The sequence below is a fragment of the Malaclemys terrapin genome, chromosome 2 (assembly GCF_027887155.1).
Source record: "Malaclemys terrapin pileata isolate rMalTer1 chromosome 2, rMalTer1.hap1, whole genome shotgun sequence".
Classification (NCBI taxonomy): Eukaryota; Metazoa; Chordata; order Testudines; family Emydidae; genus Malaclemys; species Malaclemys terrapin.
Window position 1 is genome coordinate 240434606 of NC_071506.1, and position 24345 is coordinate 240458950.

Genomic DNA, 24345 nt, shown 5'->3' on the forward strand with positions numbered 1-24345 from the left:
AAAATACACATACAAATTACAAACACAAAACCTGAAAAATCTGGGTGTCGTTTTTGTTTTTTGACAAAACCCCAAAACATTTCTGAAAAAACAGACATATTTCATGAAAAAAAAATTCCATTTTGTAAAAGTCATTTTTAAAGTTATGTCAAATGTTTCAAAGGACACTATTTTATCAATTTTAATAAATAATAATAGCAAATACCTCCTTTTTCATTCTTCACTATCCTTGGAGTTAACTCCTATGGAGTTAGCATATATCTAAAATCTACTTTTTTTTTAAATCTCCCCATGCCATTGTAGTTTATGTGCTATTGTAATAACCAATTATAATGTACTCTTGATTTTCTTTTTAAAAGCAGAGTGAGCAGTCTTATTGCAAACGTGTAAGTTTTAGACAACTTGGTATAATTATGACACTCAGCACTTACACAGCATTCTGCCTCCAACGGTCCCTGAGTGCTTCACAAAGGAGTCTGAATATTATTACCTCCACTTACAGATGGCTAAAGTGAGGCACAGAGAGAGTTGGAGTGACTTGCCCAAAGTCACACAGCAAGTGACTGACAGAGTTAGCAACAGAGACTTGGGTCTTTAATGTCTGGATACTCTCCTACAAGACTGGGCCTTGCAGGCAAGATAACTGATCTGAGAATCGCACTGGGGCTAAAGCACAAGATAGGCATCAGGGCGCCTGCCTGAGGCAGAAACCTGGACACCTAGGGAACTTTTACAGTGGACATTTATGCATTGAATGAGTTTAGGCATCTACAGGGCTAGGGGGGAGGGAAGCAGGAATTGTGTGGATCACCGTGGTGCCTAAAACTGTGTATTAGGTACAGAAATCTGGGGTTTAGGTGCCTAAGTCCCTTTGTGGATCTGGTTCTGTGGTCTTGTTCGTGCAGTTAGTGTGTCTTTCCTTCTCTAAGTAGGCATAGATAATTAATAGAAAGTGCATTATTTCAATTATTTCCAAATTAAATCATTTTAAAACTGACTGAGCAAATAAGCCATTTCATTGAATATTAAAGTCACAAGTGAGAATAAGCACCCAAAGAGATCTTTCTTTTTGTGTGCCACTGCCAAAGCCCAGGGGATTTAAAGTTTCTTGCATTAACTCTGATTAATTGCTTTTATGAGTTTGTAACAGCATAAGCTGTGTTAAATATGTATACATGCATTCATATTTATAGAAGAGTTGCAGGAAATAATTTCTCAAAATTCTTCTAAAAAAACCCACACTCAGTAAAACCCTTTCCAGAGAATTTCCACTTCTTGCAATAATGTGAATGCTTAGAATATTACAAAAGTATACACTACAAAATAACTTTGTATACTATGAAGAATATACAAAATGGGTGACAGTTGTCACTGTTTCAGTAGGCAGGATATAAATAAAGCATGTATGGCTTTTCATCTCAGGAATGATGGTCTTTACTCTGACTAGGGTTGCCAGGTGTTCAGTTTTTGACCAGAACACCCGGTTGAAAAGAGACCCTGGCAGCTCTGGTCAGCACTGCTGACCGGGCCATTAAAAGTCCAGTTGGCAATGAGGCAGGCTAGCTACTTGGCTCCGTGCAGCTCCTGGGAAGCTGTTGGTTTCTCCCTCCGGCTCCTAACCGCTCTGCGGTTCCCATTGGCTGGGAATTGTGACCAATGGGAGCTGCAGGGGTGGCGCCTGTGGGCCAGGGTGGCATGTGGAGCCCCCGACCCCCCCCTGCGCCTTGGAGTCGGAGGAACATGCTGGTCGCTTCCTGGGAGCAGCCTCAGGTCAGCGCCGCCCAGAGCCTGCAACCCACACCCCCTCCTGCACCCCAACCCTCTGCCCCAGCCTGGAACCCCCTCCTGCACTCCAAACCCTCCAGCCCCACCCCAGAGCTGGCACCCCCAGTCAGAGCTCTCACATCCTCCTGCACCCCAATCCCCTGCCCCAGCCCAAAGCCCCCTCCCACACTCTGAACCCCTCGTTTCTGGCCCCACCCCAGAGCCCACACCCCCAGTTGGAGTCCTCATCCCAATCCCCAGCCCGGAGCCCCCTGCCACACCCTAAACCCTTCATCCCTAGCCCCACCCCAGGGCCCACATCCCCAGACAGAGCCCTCATTCTCCCACACCCCAGCTCCCTGCCCCAGCCAGGTGAAAATGAGCAAGTGAGGGAGGGTGGGAGAGAGCGAGCGACGGAGGGAGGAGGGATGGAGTGAGTGGAGATGGGGCCTCAAACAAGGTCACCCTGCAGGGGCAGGGCCTTGGGGAAGGGGCAGTGCAAGGGTGTTCAGTTTTCTGCGAATAGAAAGTTGGCAACCCTAACTCCATCTCTGACTTGTGGTGCAGCAAGGGGAAAATGGGTAGATTGGGGCATCTACAGAGCCCTGAATGGGCTATGATGGGGAGCCACATTCTCTCAGAGGGAATACAAAATGGGTTGCTGTGACACAGAAGTCCATTTTTGGTTCACTACTCCTTGTCAGCAACTTTGTCAGGCCTGATATACTCACCATACCTCACACTCTGTTGTCATGATATTTATTTAAAAGGTGACACGTAATATATCATTTGAAATCAAATGAAATCTAGTAATTAATGTCACTGTGAAATGTTTGTAACAACTCTGTAGGTGAAATTATGGATACTCTCTGATATTATGTTCTGGAGACTGTAAACAGACAAAGGTGACAAAACAGGTTTCTTCTGTCTAAAGAGGATAGATAACATGGTGGCAGACAGCCTGTGCAGGAAAGAGAGCTCTGACCACCTGCCTCCGGGTCAGCCAGTGGCTACCTCTCCTGCAGCTTTGTGAAGGGGAGGTGTGCACTAATGGCATCCCAGTGCCAGAGGGCAAGGCAGTCACTGGTATCAGGTACCACAAGTTTCAGCTGGCCTGACCAATTCAGTGTAGCCCAACTCACTGTGGTTATAATATGTACCTAAAAGGTGTCATGTAATTTGTCACTGGAACACTAATAACTCACTGAACATTAATATTCTTGCATGATGTGTGTATGAGATGCATATATAGAGCTATGGATACACGCTGGAATGATGGCTAAAATGTGTTTAAAGCCAGGCATATCTGGAGGAGTTGGTAACAGAACTGACCTAGACAAAGGAATGTATTTGCTTCTCTGACCAGCCCAGGGGTCAAGCAGAGACGATGAAGAATGAAGGTCCATTTACATATTAGGTAAACAAAGCTATCAAACTAACAAATAGGGGAGGAGACAGCATGGCATCCCCACCCAGCAGGAGAAACACATTTTATCAGAGCTAAAAAGACAGGGGGTCTGAACCTCAAGTGAAAAGTATTGAACTAGCTGATTATATATAGAGTGACCAGATATCCCGTTTTTATAGGGACAGTCCCGTTTTTGGGGACTTTTTCTTATATAGGCGCCTATTGCCCCACATCCCCTGTCCCGTTTTTTCACAGTTGCTATCTGGTCAACCTAATTCTCTACAATATTACTGTATGATAAAAGTGTATCCAATAAGGTATTTTCTAAAGTCCTATGTCATAGTGGTGATTAATATCATAATAAAATGTGTGTATTAACACTTAATAAGGAATTATGGATACTTATTGATATTAGACTGAACAGTCTGTGTCCAAGCAAAGGGAGAAACAGGTCTCTCACAGACAGGAGGGAACATCACAGCTATTTACCTGTTCAATATGTAAATTAAGCAGGGTGAAATCAAAACACTAGCAGTAAAAACGAACAGGCTGCTGCCACCTTATCTGAACAGCTAACTAAAAAGAAAAAAATCGTGGCCAAGGCAGTACAGTGTTGATTTCTTGAAATATGGCTTCATCAGTTGTGCTAAAGCAAACCAAGAACCAAAACCCCAATGTGTTATTTGCACCAAAGTGCTTGCAAACAAGAGTTTAAAGCCATCAAAGTTGAAGAGACATTTAGAAACAAAACATACAGAACTCGTGAATAAACCATTGGACTATTTTCAAAGGAAGCAACGGGAACTTAACTTATCAGGTCAGGTTCTCAGCCAGTCAACCACCTTGAACGGTAAAGCCGAACTGGATTCATATTTGGTTGCATATCGTGTGGCAAAAGTGAAAATTGCCCATAAAGTTGCTGAAAAAGTTATTCTTCCAGCATCTGTGGATATGGTGCGGAAAATTTTTCATGAGAAGTCTGCAGAAAAATTGAAAAGTGTTCCTCTCAGTGATAACACAGTGTCTCGGCAAATATATGATATTGCAGAGAATTTGGAAGCTCAACTTGTAGCACTGTTACAGTCAGTGGGGGATTTTGCTATACAACTTGATGAAAGTACTGATATTTCAGATTGCGCAACGCTGTTAGTTTGTGAGGTACGCATGGCAAGATGATTTTAAGGAGGATTTGCTGTGTTGTCTGACCCCACCAACAAATATAATGGGGCGCACAGATATTTGCCGCACTGAAAATGACTGAAGAGTTGGAAAATACAAACTGGAAAGGAATAACAAGTGACAGTGCAGTAAATATGACCGGAAAGAACAGTGGAGTTGTAAAAAAAATCTGTGAGGCAGCTGGCAATGACATTGTTTGGAATCATTGTTTCATTCACCGCGAAGCTTTGGCATCCAGGGGTATTCCTCCTGATCTTATAGCAGTACTGAAGGAAGCAGTCAAAATCGTAAACTTCATTAAAGGGAGCTCACTTAACCGCAGGCTTTCTGATGTGCTACGCTCAGACATGGGAGCAGAACACATGCATTTACTGTGTCTTACTGAAGTAAGGTGGCTGTCATGGGGCAGAGTGCTTACCAGGGTGTACGAATTCAGGAACGAGATTCATGTTTCTTTGGTGGTGAAAGAGTCTAACTTGGCAACTTTGTTTGATGATGACAGTTGGTTAGTAAAGTTGCCATACCTTGCTGACATTTTCTTGATTTAAATGAACTAAACTTGAAGTTATAAAGAAGATGCAATGATTTGTTTCAACATTGTGAAGAGATACAAGTAATTCAAAAGTCATTGGCACTGTGGCAAGCACGTCTGAAAAGTAATCAGCCCAGCTATTACACGTTCCCAACACTGTTACAACACATTGAGGAGAACACCACTAGTGAGGAAAAAGTGAATGAAATGAAAACTATCATACGGTTACGTCTCGCTGCTCTGTCTGACAGTTTTAGTCGCTATTTCCCAATAAACAAGTTTGAATATTTTAATGAAAAATGCTGGGTGAAAGATCCTTTTGCTTTTGAAACCCCTGAGGCAACAATGGAGCTAAATCTGACACTTGAGCAAGAGAATGAACAGCTGCCTCTCACCTGTGATAACACTCTGAAAACATGGCACAAGTCAATAAACTTGTCGTCATTTTGGATCAGTGTTTCCAAAGAATATCCACTACTAAGTAAAGTAAGTGTGATCTTGTTGCTGCCTTTCACAACAACCTACGTGTGAAGTGGGATTTTCAACTGACAAGATTAAAAACCAAAGAAAGAAACCGACTGAACAGTGAACCTGCTAAGCGGGTAGCCCTTTCATCCTGTGATCCTGACTGGAACGAGATCATGAGGAACAAACAGGCCCACCAGCCACATTAAGTAAGTGAAACTTAACCTGATCACTTTTATAGTGTTTTGTTTAAAAGTAGCAAAGAGTCCTGTGGCACCTTATAGACTAACAGACGTATAGGAGCATGAGCTTTCGTGGGTGAATACCCACTTCTTCGGATGTATTCACCCATGAAAGCTCATGCACCTATACGTCTGTTAGTCTATAAGGTGCCACAGGACTCTTTGCTGCTTTTACAGATCCAGACTAACACGGCTACCCCTTTGATACTTATTTAAAAGTAATGGTTTTCTCTAGTGTTAGTTATGTAAAGTGGGTTAAGCTGGAATGTATTGCAATATTATGATTTTATGAAAACTCTAGTCAAAAGATATAATTATGTTGGGTCGCAGGCATCAACAATTTTCTTCAGCTGAGTCATGAGAAAAAAAGTTTGAAAACCACTGCTCTAAGAAGCTGCATTTTAAATCCATAACTAGACAGACACCAGGGAATGGAGCTCTTGCAAGCTGCAAAAGATGGGCCTTCAACCAAAGGGGAGTTGAAGTCTTTGGAAACTGAATATAGGTGAGAAACCTGCTTAGGCAAATGATTTTTCAGTAGGAAGATAAGGGAAGCCAGCATCTTGTATTCTGTGAAAGGTCCTGACTGAGGGAAAGTCAGCCATGGCTGGGAAGAAGGAAGACTGGTGAGAGAAACATCTGGAACAAAGCCTGTACCTTGCTAAGTTAACTTTTAGACTTTTATATGTATGTTTTCACTTTTATTTGCTTGTAACCCTTTATAACTTTATTCTTTTTATTTGGCATCACTTAACCTATGTCCTGTTGTTAATACATTTGTTTTATTTATACTGCAAACCAACTCAGTGCTGTGTTTGAAGGGAAGGATGTATTTACCCCAGTTAAGTCAATAAGCTGTAATGTGCTTTTGCCTCTTTAAAGGAGCAATGAACCTTACTATTTCTCGGAATGATCCACTGGACACTTTAGGGCACACGGTGTTAGGAAAATTCAAGACAAGGAGTGTGTTGGGGGTCACCCTGCAAGTAGCATCCAAGGAGGATCTGCTAGGAGCGATGGAAGCCAAAATGGGGCTGTAGACAGCTGCTGGGGTCAGAGTTGCTGAACCAGGGCTTGCTGCATAACAGGGAGACACTCAGGAAGTGTGACCTGCATGCTGGCTGCTGACTGTGAGCATTCCAGGCAGAGAGCTACAGTAGCAAAGCATTGTGAGGTATTTAGGGTTATGGAGTAAGAGATGACAACCCCTCACTGGTCTGAACGGTACCCCCAGAACACTATGACAGGTACAGAGCAAGAGAGAGGGGGTCCTTGTGATCCCTATAAATGTCCTTGCCAGGGACAATCAGGGTTACACCACCAGCCCTTGTTCATATATATGAGAGAAAGAGAGAAAGCATGTGATAGAACACTGAACGGTGGAATAGGCGATGAACAGTACATATACAATGTCATGGCTCCATAGTTATGGGCATCACTGCCCCCCAAATGCCATTTATTCAACTTGAGTGACAATAGTTTTTACTGCACACCTGAAATTGCAATCTTCACTATGGTTAAAATTCTGCCTTATTTGTGGGAGCTGTGCAGTGTAGGGAGTGGAGTGGTGGCAGCCACCCATATGTTGCATGAGCTAGCTCAGGAGAAGTTTCATAGATCCTAAGGCCAGAAGGGTGCATTGTGATCATCTAGTTTGACCTCCTGGATGGCCAGGTCATAGACCTTCCCCATAATAATTCCTAGAGCATCTCTTTTAGAAATCTTGATTTAAAAAAACTGTCAGTGATGGAAGGTTACAGGAGGTGAGGAGGAAATGCAGAGTCAGACACCCTGTCCTGAACTTTAAGGGGAACATCCTACTTTCATTTTTGTCAGTGGGAATTTTGCTACACAATTCAACAAGAGCAGGATTTTGTCATCGGTCTCCCAAGTTCAGCAGGACTGCGGGACAGTGGATCCTACACCTGTCACTGATGCAGGATGCAACACTGCCCACTCTTTGCCTTGAGTCAGTGTAATTGTATTGGGAGCTGGACTAGTCCCACATTTGAAGGAGAGAAATAAAGAATTTTGTGGCAGACTGAATTTTTTAAAAAGGCAACTGCTCGAAGCTACTCAGAGGTTTGGGATCTTGGAATAAAACCTGAAAATGAGTTAAGGCGTGGCATGCCGAGGAACTGGCAAAAGGAGGACAATAAATGCAAGTTATCATACAGTGCTTCTTCTTATCACACGACTCAATGTTATCATGGGATAGATTTTGAAAAGCCAAAAAAATGACAATTAGATGGCTAACTCCCATGAGTTAGGAACCTAAGTGCCATCTGATAGTAATAATAATTCCTAACTATTACATAGGACTCGTCATCAGTAGATCTCAAAGTGCTTTACAACACAAGTTAGTAACATGATCTTATTTTGCATATGGGGAAACTGAGGTGCATGAAGGTAAAGTGACTTGCCCCAGGTCACACAGCAGGCCAATGGCCACACTGGGAATTGAACTCAGGCCCCCTGAATCCTAGTCCAGTGCTCTTGTGCCTTTGAAATCCCCTACATGGATATCATTCAAACAAAGTCGATTTTTGTGTGTGTACACAGATATATTATCATTGCATATAATTAATAATATAATATCTTATACAGTGAGTATTTAAGGCACTGCTTATAATATAATCTATAGATGCTTGCCTATGATCTGTGCAAATTATCATCTGGAGAACAAACTTTAGAAGAATCTCTTGTGCTTCAATAGCTTCTGCAGACAAGGTCAATAAATTGCTGAGTTTACAAAACATGAGCAACTGTTATAGTCAGTATTAGGGAACATTAATTCAAATTCTGTTCAAAATTCATGTTGAATTGAGAGGGGCAACTATGAAGGTGTAACCTTTTTAATTACATCTTAAAACAGCTGGCCTGTGCCTTTTTTGCAAACGATGTTTGGATTCTGCTAATTTTTTCCAAATGCCACTTTCCTCATTTGACCATTAAAAATACTTTATGCTTAGCCTCAATATTCCAGCAATGGGACAATGAATAAAATTCCTATTGAAGAATGATTCCAGGTGCTGTAGTGTGAAGCAATAAGAATGCAGTTTAATGTTTGTTACGCTAAGATGATCACACATTTCTGAAATTGACAAAGTTCTTTGACTGGAAAAGGTCACAAGCAAGAAAAAGGAGAAAGTGTTTATTTTTTAAATGTGTTCTTGGGGTTCCAAGCCTATTCATCTCTCTCTCTCTCTACCAACCATGGGAGTAATTTCAGCATTGGGCAAAAGCAGCTCCCAAAGGCTATGCGGATCACAGAGCACAAATGGACAATCCTCATAATCAGGAGTTATGGAGCATAAGGTAAACATGAGGACTGGACTGGGACTCAAAAATCTGGGTTCAATTTGTTGCTCTGCCAGACTGCCTGTGTGACCTTCAGCAAGTCACTTAATTTCTGTGCCTCAGTTTCCCATTTGCAAAACAGAACAGGTCGTGTGGGCAGGGGGGAGAAGAAGGGGAGTGACACTATATGTGAATGAAAATGTAGAATCAAATGAAATAAAAATCTTAAATGAATCCACATGTTCCATAGAATCTCTCTGGATATTAATTCCATGCTCTAATAAGAATATAACAATAGGGATCTATTATAGACCACCTGACCAGGACAGTGATAGTGACGATGAAATGCTAAGGGAGATTAGAGAGGCTATCAAAATAAATAACTCAATAATAGTGGGGGATTTCAATTATCCCCATATTGACTGGGTACATGTCACCTCAGGACAAAATGCAGAGACAAAATTTCTCGATACTTTAAATGACTGCTTCTTGGAGCAGCTGGTATGGGAACCCACAAGGGGAGAGGCAATTCTCGATTTAGTCCTGAGTGGAGCGCAGGATCTGGTTCAAGAGGTAACTATAACAGGACCGCTTGGAAATAGTGACCATAATATAACAACATTTAACATTCCTGTGGTGGGAAGAACACCTCAACAGCCCAACACTGTGGCATTTAATTTCAGAAAGGGGAACGATGCAAAAATGAGGAGGTTAGTTAAACAGAAATTAAAAGGTATAGTGACTAGAGTGAAATCCCTGCAAGCTGTATGGACACTTTTCAAAGACAACATAATAGAGGCCCAACTTAAATGTATACCCCAAATTAAAAAACACAATAAAAGAACTAAAAAAGAGCCACAGTGGCTTAACAACTATGTAAAAGAAGCAATGAGGGATAAAAAGGCATCTTTTAAAAAGTGGAAGTTAAATCCTAGTGAGGTAAATAGAAAGGAGCATAAACACTGCCAAATTAAGTGTGAAAATATATTAAATAAAGCCAAAAAGGAGTTTGAAGAACAGCTAGCCAAAAACTCAAAAGGTAATAACAAAATGTTTTTTAAGTACACCAGAAGCAGGAAGCCTGCTAAACAACCAGTGGTGCCCCTTGACAATCGAGATACAAAAGGAGCACTTGAAGACGATAAAGTTGTTCCATAGAAACTAAATGAATTCTTTGCTTCAGTCTTCATGGCAGAGAATGTTAGGGAAATTCACAAACCTGAGCTGTCCTTTGTAGGTGACAAATCTGAGGAATTGTCACAGATTGAAGTGTCACTAGAGGAAGTTTTGGAATTAATTGATAAACTTAACAGTAACATGTCACCGGGACCAGATGGCATTCACCCAAGAGTTCTGAAAGAACTCAAATGTGAAACTGCTGAACTATTAACTATGGTTTGTAACCTGTCCTTTAAATTGGCTTCTATACCCAATGACTGAAAGATAGCTAATGTAACACCAATATTTTAAAAGGGCTCTAGAGGTGATCCCAGCAATTACTGACCAGTAAGTCTAACATCAGTACCGGGCAAATTAGTCGAAACAATCGTAAAGAATAAAATTGTTACACATAGAAGAACATAACTTGTTGGGCAAAAGTCAACATGGTTTCTGTAAAGGGAAATCATGTCTTACTAATCTATTAGAGTTCTTTGAAGGGGTCAACAAACATGTGGACAAGGGGGATCCAGTGGTCATAGTGTATTTAGATTTCTAGAAAGCCTTTGACAAGGTCCCTCACAAAAGGCTCTTACGTAAATTAAGTTGTCATGGGATAAGAAGGAAGATCCTTTCATGGATTGAGAACTGGTTAAAAGACAGGGAACAAAGGGTAGGAATAAATGGTAAATTTTCAGAATACAGAGGGGTAACTAGTGGTGTTCCCCAAGGGTCAGTCCTAGGACCAATCCTATTCAACTTATTCATAAATGATCTTGAGAAAGGGGTAAACAGTGAGGTAGCAAAGTTTGCAGATGATACTAAACTGCTCAAGATAGTTAAGACCAAAGCAGACTGTGAAGAACTTCAAAAAGATCTCACAAAACTAAGTGACTGGGCAACAAAATGGCAAATGAAATTTAATGTTGATAAATGTAAAGTAATGCACATTGGAAAAAATAACCTCAACTATACATACAATATGATGGGGGCTAATTTAGCTACAACTAATCAGGAAAAAGATCTTGGAGTCATCATGGATAGTTCTCTGAGGATGTTCACACAGTGGGCAGCGGCAGTCAAAAAAGCAAACAGAATGTTGGGAATCATTTAAAAAACGGGATAGAGAATAAGACAGAGAATATCTTATTGCCCTTATAGAAATCCATAGTACACCCACATCTTGAATACTGCGTACACATGTGGTCTCCTCATCTCAAAAAAGATATACTGGCATTAGAAAAGGTTCAGAGAATGGCAACTAAAATGATTAGGGGTCCCATATGAGGAGAGATTAAAGAGGCTAGGACTTTTCAGCTTGGAAGAGAGAAGACTAAGGGGGGATATGATAGAGATATATAAAATCATGAGTGGTGTGGAGAAAGTGAAGAAGGAAAAGTTATTTACTTGTTCCCATAATATAAGAATTAGAGGCCACCCAATGAAATTAATGGGCAGCAGGTTTAAAACAAATAAAAGGAAGTTCTTCTTCACACAGCGCACAGTCAATCTGTGGAACTCCTTGCCTGAGGAGGTTTTGAAGGTTAGGACTACAACAGAGTTTAAAAGAGAACTAGATAAATTCATGGAGGTTAAGTCCATTTATAGGTATTAGCCAAGATAGGTAAGGAATGGTGTCCCTAGCCTCTGTTTGTCAGGGGGTGGAGATGGATGGCAGGAGAGAGATCACTTGATCATTATCTGTTAGGTTCACTCCCTCTGGGACACCTGGCATTGGTCACTGTCGGTAGACAGGATACTGGGCTGGATGGACCTTTGGTCTGACCCAGTATGGCCATTCTTATGTTCTTAAAAGGGGAACAAGATTTCCTTTCCACACCTTTTGTTATCATGTCTGTTCAGACAGTAAACTCTTCAGGCCAGAGGCTGTATCTTGTTATTTACATGTACAGTGCCTAGCACAACACAGACCTATTTCTAGGTACTACTTTAACACAAGTCATAATAACTCTCTCTACATAATTAGGAAACTAGTCATTTCCCTGTTACCCAAATTTAAATCTTGATTTTGTATTATGTTTTCTATGTGAAATTGCTCGTTTACCTCCTTTTAAAAGTACTTTGTAAGGGCATCATTAAACTAAATTTCAAACCACTTTCTGTAAACAGAGACAGTTTAAATGTCAAGTTCTGTTAACTACTTCACTGTTGATCGTTTTAGCAGAGAAATCAAGCTACACCTCTACCCCGATATAACACTGTCCCCGGGAGCCAAAAAATCTTACTGCATTTATAGGTGAAACCGCATTATATCGAACTTCTTTGATCCGCTGGAGTGTGCAGCCTCCCCTGGAGCGCTGCATTACCGCATTATATCCGAATTCGTGTTATATTGGGTCGTGTTATATCGGGGTCGAGATGTATTTGGGATTATGGGCAATGTTTGGGATTGTGAATGGTATTTGCGGAACCTGACCTTTGTCTAGAATGCCCTGTGGTGACTAAAACTCAGTGATTCAAATGAAATCTTTATTTTTTATTATTTGATTGATCTTGAATTTTAACTTCTGTTTCCTCTCTGTAACTATTAATATGCTTGAATAATTTAGTAATTAATATGTTCATTTCTAGTAATTAAACCATGGAGTTTTGTAGTTATTTTTAAATAGTCACTGATTATACTCAATATTAAATTAAAAGCAGTATCACAGTGTCAAAAATAATGTCCTATATTATAATCTGCCTTTGGAAGATAATTTTGTGTAATTATTGCCATCTTCACATTAAATCCTTTGTGTTCCAAAATATACTCTACCCTCCCACATGGAGCATGAGATTATAGAGTGTGTGGAGACATTTTCAGAACATGGACCTCTACTATTCATCATGGTATTTTAATAAAATTATATTAAAAATGAGTGAAAATTATTTTAAATTAGTATAGGATTTTTTCCTTAAGTGCTATTTGCTTTTTCATTCAAAAGCCTTATAAGATACTATTAGGACAGGATGAAGGGCCCTATTGTTCCCTATTGTTCAGCTACTCCCTGTAGAAGTCTGCGAATTTCCATTCACAAAGTTTTCTATATATTCCATTGCAGGGGAGCTTGTCTTTACCCCTCCTTGAAGTAAGAGGAAGAGTGGCCCTTGAAACAAATGATCTACTGATATCCATGGGGCTGTCATTGGTCCTCCTAGTTCTAGTTACTTGACATTCAGGTTTCTTTGGAGTCAGGCTGCCAGGGAGATCCTCACACTAGCTGTCATTCCCCTAGAAGGGATTCAAATCAAAGAGTAGGACAGCAGATAAACATTAACTGGCAAGTTTCCGGGAGACCACAATGCCATGCGAAGTGGCCATCTTCACAGCTCTCCATTCCTCAGAGCATTCACCCTGAACCCCCCAGCGCATAAGCGGGAAACATCAGAGGTGGCAGTCCTACCAGGCAAATTTTGCAGGATGTTTTTTCTATGATTGCTCATCTACTTCCTTCTGGCTGCACGCGTTCAACGTCTTCAACTGCAGCAATCTCATTACACTGTAAAACCAATTAATGGTTATTGCAGTGTTAAACCTCAGGATTTTGATACCAATCTCATGTTCTAAGTTTTGAACTTTTAGGTATCAGTACTGACACTGGACACAAAGTTATTTTTCACCGGGAGGATTTTATCTTAATCACTTTCCTCAGGCCAGGACAAACGAAAAACTGTTAAACCTTTAACAGGATCAAAGACTTGAAAAGATGTTGAAATTCTGTACTTTTATTGACAGTGCATTTCGGAAGCCTACTTAACTGCTTGAAAAATATCTGCTGAGAAAATCTGATTCATGCTGTTCCATTCCGTGCCATACCTTTCCCATAAACAGCAGACTGACGAAATATTTTCCTCAGCTCACTAAATAAGAGAATGGTACTGTACTATACAAAAATGTACAAAGATCCTGATTCTGATCTTAGTTATGCAGATGTAACTCCAGAGCAACTCCACCGATTTCAATGGGAATAAAACCAGAATTTGGCCCATAGTCTTCAGCGTTTGTGCGTACACACACAGAGAGAGTTAAAAAAAGATGAAAATATCCTGCAGAATCCACAATATCTTTTTAATATTTTGGTGGCCTGATGGTGACTTAACCCCCCACCCCCAAACAATGAATTATGATAATAGCATAGAAAAAGTTCAGATAGCCAAAATGAAACCTCTGTCTTTCTTAGCTTAGACACCAGGAGAGAAGAAATTGGATCGTCTTCATCAGTAAGTAAAAGTTTAATTTGGAAAAGAAAATTAGGAGCTTGAATATAGTTATGACATAAACTTGATGGGGAAAAAAAGCAGAACATTTCCTGTGGAAATAATTCCTTCTTTACACAAGACAGGTATTCCAGGAATTTATCTCATCCTGCCTAAGAAACCACATCCTGCTCTGTGAAAAACATGTATGTTCTATGACTTCCACCCTCATTTCATCACAAAGGGAAAGAGAGAGGGACAGGTACAAGGCTTTTAATGGATTCCTGATGTAAGCAGGATCTGAATGAGCTCCCCGGACATCTCATGATGAGCTGGGGAAGAGGACTTCAGGAACCACCCTTGTTTGCATGGACACACCCACTCTGCCTAAGTGAGCCACATGATGAAGCTGTTTTGCTCAAATGATCAATATTGAGTGCAGGGGTAATGAAATATTATCCTTATTGTATGAGAAAAGGGCAGCAGAACTGTGCATAACCTTCCCTGATTGAGAGGGGTCACCCTAAACTGAACCTCATTCACTAAGTAGGGGATAGGGGATGCCAAACCGCAGTGAAAGGAGAGAGGGTGGTGATAGGTATTCCTACCTGAGGGGGTGGGCTCTGCCTAGGGATTCCTAGACAGCATTTGACCCTCTCTTCTCCACCATTTAAAGACAGAGCTGATTAGAATCAATTGAAAGGCCTTGTTTCACTCAGTCACTGCTAGAGCTGAAATCAGTGATAACCAGGTATTGAGCCTTAGACCTGGTGTGGGACAGTGTTGCAGAGAAGGAGCCTGCTCTAGCAGTGAGGTTCCCTGCTACCTGCTCAAATCAGTGACAGCTGAGGTAAGTGGTGGAAACTCAGAACATGACATTGCAGCAGAGAGAAAGTGGTAGCAGAGGCGGCAGCAGCCAATGGCAGCAGAGTGAAGGACAGCGCAGCAGCCAATAGCAACAGAGTGAATGGTGGCGACAGAGGGCAGAGTGAACGACGGCAACTGTAAGCCAGTTACAGAGGTGGTGCAGCAGTTAAGGCATTGCTCTACACTTTCCTTCCCCCTGGGTCAACTCTCGGTCTTCAATGACCAAGGAGAGCAACTGTGAGTGGGGTGCAGTGGAGGGAGAGGGGAGTGGAATGTTAAAGGAACGTTTGTTTGTTGAACTTTCACACCGCAAGGTCAGAAATTGAGGCAAAGGACACCACCCAACGTACTCTGGCATGGGTGTTTGCTCATGGTCATACGCTCTTGAATCGTGGTTGTGGTGTTTTCCCAAATTAATGCTGGATTCCTCTTACCTTTTAATTAAAAATTTTCTTTGCTACACACAGACACAGTGCTGGTGAGAGGGCAAGTATTTCCACTAAGAGGTGTCCAGGGGGTGGTGTTAAATTTTCCCAGATTTCCAGGTAGGGCCTCAAGCCGATTCTGTTTTGTATTGTTAAGCGGAAACCCTAGATATTGAACCTGGCCCTTGTTGCTGCCGACTCCACTGGCAGAAGGGTTATGCTAAGGCTATATTGTGACCACCTATATTGTGGTCATGCAGTTTTTCACAAGTGGAGAATAGGTGAGGGGAAGAAAGCTTCCCTTATTGATTGATTTATTAGAGAATGTAATGGGGTTGCACTCACCTCTTGCCCCGGGCCGAGTGCGTGTGCCTGCACTCTCTCATGCTGTGGTGTGTCTTTGGTGACTCAGCTCTCTGGCCAAGTCACACATAGTCTGTCCGTGTGATGAAAGCAAAGTAAAACCCCTTACGGGATACAAGTCCAAAGGGATCTCTCTCAGTGCTCCCTGTATTGTCTCCCACAAGTTGTCTCTGCTCCAGGATAGAGCAGTGCCCCAGGGCTCCCTCCCTGGTGACAAAGTTTTCACCCTCTTAAGGGCCTTTCTGGCCACAACTCTCCAGCTGGGCCACTGTTAGGGTGACCAGACAGCAAGTGTGAAAAATCAGGACAGTGGGTGGGGGGTAATATGAGCCTATATAAGAAAAAGACCCAAAAATCGGGACTGTCCCTATAAAATCGTGACATCTGGTCACCCTAGCCGCTGCAGTTCAGTTCCCCCCTCTGGGGGTGCCTCAATGTCCAGGCCAGTGGTGATAGGGGCTGGGGGGGTGACCCCGCTTACTAGTCCAGGTCCCAGCCCAGGGATACCGTAGATAGCAGCCTTCTGCTGTGTCCCTTTAACTACATCACACGGCTTCTCTAATTCACTGGGCCACTTCCCCACGGCCCTGTGCCATCTTCACCCTTACCTTAGGGCCTTGTCTTAATGGAGTCCCAGCAGCCAGCCCAGAGCACCATCCACTCTCCTCCAGCTCTAGCAAGGAACTGCTTTCAGTCTTGCCCTGCAGCTCTTCTATTAGCCTGCTGAGCCCTGACTGTTGCTTCCCAACAGCCGTTCTATGCAGCTTGGAGGACCTCTTTTCTGCCCTTTTCTGGGCCGGGGTGTGGCAGGGCCAAAAGGCCTCCAGCAGGGGCCTCAGGGCCTAGTCCACCCCATCACAGAGAGTTACCATCAGCCCAATGATTTGGAGTTAAGAAGAGTTCCACTCCAAAGCTAACAACATATCACTATTACAATGTATAGGTCCAACCGTTATTTAAAAGAACCCTGCAGTTTTTGTGTAAGCTGGCTGGTTTATGATAGGTTTAGATTTATATTTCAAATGTAAAGGCAATTGGTTGTCTAGAAATAAGAAAATATGGTGCCAGTCTGGCACCCTCAAAAAGATACATTGTTCATTCACAATTTAAAATGAATTCTACAAGCATAAACCAGAATGCAGAGCACCCGCAGCAGTGCTAGAACTTCTGCTCCACCAGGGGACCCCTAGAGGGGATACTATAGCCCCCAAAGTGAGTGGCATTGGCTGGAAGGGAGCATGAGCAGGACAGCAGAGGATGTACTTCCTCAGTGGAAATTAATTCTCCCCCCCCAGATGGACAGCTCAAATCCCCCACAGAATGCAGCAGTATCAAAATCTTTCTCCCACCTTTGGGGTGTGTCAGTAGTGCAAGGAAATGCAATTCTGAATAGCCAGAACCTTGATTTTTAAGGTTAAGTCGGGTGTAAACCCCTGGTATGTGAGAAATATGGGAAGCACTATTCTTCTTGTGAGGAAGGTCATCTGCAAATGGCTGACTTAACTATCCATTAGAAAATCCAGAAAAGCACTGAATAGATAAATGAGATGTTATTTTTAAACGATTCCCTTTTGTGCCGCAAAGCAGCCCTAGGCATAATGACACTGGCTTACTACTGGGGTTATTCTACCTACATAGATCTGAAGAGAACATGGCTAAGCACAAGATAAAGGGGAAGCAGAATGTGTTTGAGGAGCTTTAGAGAAAGAGCCAAGTTTAAATTATTAGCCAAATGTTACATCAGAGCTGTCCACAGGAAGCCTTTGGTTGTGCTAGAAAGAGCTCCAAGATTTGCCTCAAGAAACAGGGAAAGAAAAATATTGGCTAACAGCTTCTTTGTGCCAGTTTGCATAGTGCTCCTCTCCCTATTGAGACTATTTACAGGAAATATATATTGGAAAATAAAAGTAGACTAGGGCTTGGTCTACACTAGCAACCTAGGTATGCTAACTTAACTCCCGGTATGTCAATGGGAGGGCTCCTGCCATCAACATAGCTACTGTCGACATAGATAGCATCTTCACTGAAGCAGTACAGTGGCATAGCGGTGCTGCTGCAGCCTTTTAAGTGTAGACAAGCCCTAGGGAAAGTTACAGTATTCTTCCTCTTGGGCCTAAGTTCCATTCATTTTTCTACTAAAAAATAAAAAAAATGTCAATTTCTCAGGTGGAACAGTTAAAAAAAATCCAAAATCCAAGTCCTTTTAAAATCAATTTAAAAAATTTAGCATTCACTCCACTGACCCCAGGATTTGACCCTAACTTCTCAGAGATATGATGATAGAAACAGGGGTAGCACAATCCCCCTATTAGCATTCTAAGGTCGGGGGGAATTGCTTTATCCACCTTCCAAAACAGAAAATCCCTGATTAGATTATGGAAAGACACTAAAATAAAGAAAGAACACGTAAGGAAGTCATCATGTGTAGATCCAATTTAAATTCTAATACACTTTTCCCATAAAGAGAAGGGTAAGTAAGTCCTTCTGTCTAAATCTGTCTCAAATCATTGAAAATTTCACTTTGAAGAAGAATGATTTTATAGCCAGTAGATAGTGAGAAAGGGGAATGTGTTTCAAAAGCATTAGGTTTCAGGCATGCCAGATATATATTACTATGAAAATTGCCAGTTCTGTCTTTGTGGGTTTTTTTTCTAAAATTAAAAGTCCAAATTTCCTCTACATTTTTCCACAGAATACCAGTCACAAGAAACAAAATAATACAGAGAAAGCATCTTACTGGGTGTGTGCTTTGTGAACTGTAATTTTATTGGCAATACATAAATAATTTTGACTTCAAAGAGATAAATTTAAAAAACAAGTAGAAATGGCAAACACCCATTGTCAGAGGAACAATAAGTTGACAACATCAATGCCAAAAAACAGAATTGGGTAAGAAAACAGTGTAGGGACTCAGCTTTCTACTGTAATTTTCCAGCTATGTCTGAAGAATGTTAGTAATATTAGGAAGAAGAGGCCAATCTATGCTGACAGTGGTAGCCTGTTAAAAGTGGTTCAATAATAAATAATTATTTAAATTCATCATCAAGAAGGAGGGTTTTCCTGTGGCTTGAGTGCAAAGTCAGAGATATACCTCAAAAGCTTCCTCTCAGACACCTGGTCTACACTAGGGGAGCGGGGGGATCGATCTAAGATACGCAACTTCAGCTACGAGAATAGCATAGCTGAAGTCAACGTATCTTAGATCAAATTAAAATTATTTACTTTGCGTCCTCGCGGCGCATCGTGGCTCCCCCATCAACTTTCCTTCCGCCTCTCGCCGAGCTGGAGTTCAGCAGTCGACGGGAGAGTGATCGGGGATAGATTTATCGCGTCTACACTACACGAGATAAATCAGTCCCTGATAGATCGATCGCTACCTGCCGATTCGGCAGGTAGTGTAGACGTACCCAGAGATTGTGCATGGGGGGATGGAGGAAGAGAGTGAAATGTTGAAGACATCTGCTATATTTTTGAAACACTTGAACTTTGAACCTTTGTCCCTACTGAGTCAGGACATCCTGCAAACCCTCCTCTCCTAGAAGAAGTTATACAGAAGGTAGGTTGTGCTTTCACAATAAGCCAGGAAGAAGGGGAGGTGAAATGAAATCCCTTCTACACAAATAATGAGAGCACCAAACGTTAAGGAATTAGGTTACTGAATCTGACCAGTGGTACATCTGGATCCAGTACCCTGACTCTGACATGGCCAGTACAGATAATGAAGAGGAAGGTGCAAGAAACCCCATCATGAACAATTACAGACCTTAGTTAGTATGTTCCTAACCCTCAGTTTATGACCTGACATGTGAAGAATTATATCCCTTATATCTATATTTTAACTGCTCTACTGTAACTGTGGATGTTCCCCTTATCCATATAAACATCTAATCCTTTGGGGAACCTTACTAATTCTTGGCCTCAATGATGTGTTATGGCAGTGAATTCCACGGGTTCTGTGTGGCATTAAAAATAGGGCTGTCAAGTGACTAAAAAAATTAATCATGATTTATCATGAGATTTAAAAAATTGCGATTAATCACAGTTTTAATCTCAGTGTTAAACACTAATAGAATAACATTTATTTAAATATTTTTGGATCTTTTCTGCATTTCATAGTACTGGACCCAGGACTGACCACAGAAGGAACTCTTTAGATACGTCCTCCCAATCTGACAGCAAATCACTGATAACTACTCTTTGAGCATGTCTTTTTTTCAACCTATTTAATTTAATTTAATCAAGACCATATTTCCTTGGTTTGCTTATAAGAATGTCATGTGGGATTGTGTTAAATGCCTTACTAAAATCAAGATATAATATATTTACTGGCACCACTGCCACCCCTTAGGCCAGTAACCCTGTCAAAGAAGGAAATTAGATTGATTTGGCATGATTTGTTCATGACAAATCCATGTTAGCTGTTACTTATTACCCTATTATCTTTTAGGTGCTTACAAACTGATTGTTTAATAATTTGTTCCAGTATCTTTCCAGATATCGAAGTTTGGCTGACTGGTCTAAATTTCCCAAGTCCTTCTTTGTTGCTCTTTAAAAAGACAGATACTACGTTTATCCTTCTCCAGTCCTCTGGGACCTCACCCATCCTCCACGGATTCTCCAAGATAATCACTAATGACTCCAAGATTGCTTCAGCTAGTTCCTTAAATACTCTAGGATGAACTTCATCAAACTCTCATGGCTTGAATACATCTAATTTATCTAAATATTCATTAGCCTATTCTTTCCCTATTCTGGCTTGTGATCCTTCCCCCTTGTTGTTAACATTAATTGTGTTAAGTTTCTGGTCACCATTAACCTTTTTAGCGAAGACTGAAGCAGAATAAGGTTTGAGCACCTCAGCCTTCTTGATGTCATCTCTTATTAGCTTTCCTTTCCTTACTAAATAGGGGGCCTACCCTTTCCTTCATATTTCTCTTGCTCATATTGTATCGATGAATCCTCTTCTTTTGCCTTTTATGTCCCTTGCTAGATGTAACTTATTTTGTGCCTTAGCCTTTCTGAATTTGTCCCTACATTCTTGTGCTATTCTTTTGTACTCATCCTTAGCAATATGTCCATGTTTCCTCTTTTTGAAGGATTCCTTTTTGATTTCCAGGTCATTAAAGAACTCCTGAAGATCTATGGCTTTTCCCCACCACTTCACTTCCTGAAGTATGCACATTTTATTCATAATTTCACTTTACAGTGCACTCCACCCAATTAACTCAAAGTAGAGAAACAAAACCATGATTTGTACCAGTGGCACTTACTCTGGTTTCAACCAGGGCTTAGCTCTATTGGTCTAAATCACAACTTTCTTGATTGCATCTGGGTTTTGCACCACTCAGCTTACATCAGTAGCTGGCCACTGATTGCTACAATTGGGGCACATTTCCAGTGTAAACAAGGCCATTGAAAGATTAAGTGACTTGCCCATGAGAAGTTAGTGAAAGAGCAGGGAGCAGAATCAAGATCTTCCAACATTCAGTCCCATGCTTTAGTCACAAGTCAAGTCCCTCTCTTCCTTAATACCCAAGCACATACATATATACTTGCCAGAGACAGAGAAAATGCAGATCTTAACAAAAAAAATGCATGCCATAGGCATTCTGGCACAGACAGGACTAAGAGAACCTCATTACAGGTCACATCAGTAATTTTTGGTGACAAAGCCCTGGTCTACACTACGAGTTTAGGTCTAATTTAGCAGCGTTAGATCAATTTAACCCTGCACCCGTCCACACGATGAAGCCATTTTTGTCGACATAAAGGGGTCTTAAAATCTATTTCTATACTCCTCCCAGACGAGGGAATTAGCGCTGAAATTGACATTGCCGGGTCGAATTTGGGGGTAGCATAGACGCAATTCAACGGTATTGGCCTCCGGGAGCTATCCCAGAGTGCTCCATTGTGACTGCTCTGGACAGCACTCTCAACTCAGATGCACTGGCCAGGTAGACAGGAAAAGACCTGCGAACTTTTGAATTTCATTTCCTGTTTGGCTAGCATGGCAAGCTGATCAGCACAGGTGACCATGCAGAGCTCATCAGCAGAGGTGACCATGGAGTCCCAGAATCGCAAAAGAGCTCCAGCATGGACCGAACGAGAGGTACTGGATCTGATCGCTGTATGGGGAGACGAATCCGTGCTATCAGAATTCCGTTCCAAAAGACAAAATGCCAAAATATTTCAAAAAATCTCCAAGGAGATGAAGGACAGAGGCTATAACAGAGACCCACAGCAGTGCCGTGTGAAACTTAACGAGCTCAGGCAAGCCTACCAAAAAACCAAAGAGGCAAACGGCTGCTCCGGGTCAGAGCCCCAGACATGCCGCTTCTATCATGAGCTGCATGCAATTCTAGGGTGTGCCCCTACAACTACCCCACCTCTGTACGTGGACTCCTGCAAGGGAGTCTCACACAACAGGGATGAGGATTTTGGGGACGAGGAAAATGAGGAGGAGGTGGAGGAGGTTGAAGATAGCGCACAGCAGGCAAGCAGAAAAACCATTCTCCCCGACAGCCAGGAACTGTTTATCACCCTGGAGACATTACCCTCCCAACCCAGGCTCCTGGACCTTGAAGGCGGAGAAGGCACCTCTGGTGAGTGTACCTTTGTAAATATAATACATGGTTTAAAAGCAAGCATGTTTAATGATTAATTTGCCCTGAAGACTTGGGATGTATTTGCGGCCAGTAAAGCAACTGGAATGTAGTCAAGCAACATCCATTCTTTATCTCTCTGTGTTATACTCAGGAGAGTGATATCATTCATGGTCACCTGGTTGAAATAGGGGAATTGTATTAAGGGGACATTCAGAGGTGGCCGTTCCTGTTGGGCTATGTGCCTGTGGCTGAAAAGAAATCATCCCCACTGTTAGCCATGCAGTGGGGGGGAGGGGTAAAGCGATCATCCCAAAAAATTGGGTGTGAGGGGGGGTTTAGTTGGGTTTATGCTGCACGTTAACCCGAAAACCGCAGCCCCTCCTTTTAAATGGTCAACCCAACTCTCCCTGTTTTTCCTCCCACAGCTGCAAATGTTTCAATGCTCCCCCTATCATCTCCGTCCCAGAGGCTAGCACAGATAAGAAGGCTAAAAAAACGCACTTGCGATGAAATGTTCTCTGAGCTCATGCAGTCCTCCTGCACTGAAAGAGCCCAGCAGAATGCATGGAGGCAGACAATGTCAGAGTCCAGGAAAGCACAAAATGAACGCAAGGACAGGAGGGACGCGCAAGAGGATAGATGGCTGGAGCAAGAGGAGCGGTGGCGGCAGTGTGATGAGAGGAGGTAGGATGCAATGCTGAGGCTACTGGAGGATCAAACTGATATGCTCCAGCGTATGGTTGAGGTGCAGGGAAGGCAGCAGGAGCACAGACCGCTGCTGCAGCCCCTGTATAACCAACTGCCCTGCTCCCCAAGTTCCATAGCCTCCTCACCCAGATGCCCAAGAACGCGGGGCGGGGGGCTCCGGGCACCCAACCACTCCACCCCAGAGGACTGCCCAAGCAACAGAAGGCTGGCATTCAATAAGTTTTGAAATGCAGTGTGGCCTTGTCCTTCCCTTCTTCCCTCCTCCACCACCCCACATGGTGTTTCCCTCCTCCACCACCTCTCCCGGGCTACCGTGGCAGTTATCCCCCTATTTGTATGACAAATTAATAAAGAATGCATGAATTTGAAACAACAATGACTTTATTGCCTCTGCAAGCGGTGATTGAAGGGGGGAGTGCTTGTGTATGGCTTCATGAGCCATAGCATTAAGAGGTAGGCTGGGTCCCCAAGGATAACTATAGGCATTTCAATATCCCCAGTGGTTATTTTCTGGTCTGGAAAGTAAGTCCCTTGCTGCAGCTGTTCAGACAGGCCAGAGTTCCTGAAGATGCGAGTGTCGTGTACCTTTCTTGGCCATCCCACGTTGATGTTGGTGAAACGTCCCTTGTGATCCACCAGTGCTTGCAGCACCATTGAAAAATACCCCTTTCAGCTTATGTACTGGCTGCCTTGGTGCTCCGGTCCCAAGATAGGGATATGCGTTCCGTCTATCACCCCACCACAGTTAGGGAATCCCATTGCAGCAAAGCCATCCACTATGACCCGCACGTTTCCCAGAGTCACTACCCTTGATAGCAGCAGCTCAGTGATTGTGTTGGCTATAGGGTGACCAGACAGCAAGTGTGAAAAATCAGGATGGGGGGGGAGTAATATGAGGCCATATAAGAAAAAGATCCCAAAATCAGGACTGTCCCTATAAAATCGGGACATCTGGTCACCCTAGTTGGCTACTTGGATCACAGCAGCCCCCACAGTAGATTTGCCCACTCCAAATTGATTACCGACTGACCGGTAGCTGTCTGGCGTTACAAGCTTCCACAGGGCTATCGCCACTCGCTTGTGAACTGTGAAGGCTGCTCTTACCTTGGTATTCTTGCGCTTCAGGGCAGGG

The 24345-nt window shown here is 42.4% G+C and overlaps 1 protein-coding gene across 1 annotated transcript in view; it reads right to left on the minus strand.

The window, feature by feature from the left end:
* Nucleotides 1-24345, minus strand: part of LOC128832813 (probable acyl-CoA dehydrogenase 6) — a 147574-nt gene that overhangs the window by 70254 nt on the left and 52975 nt on the right. The gene's annotated exons all lie outside the window — the stretch shown is intronic.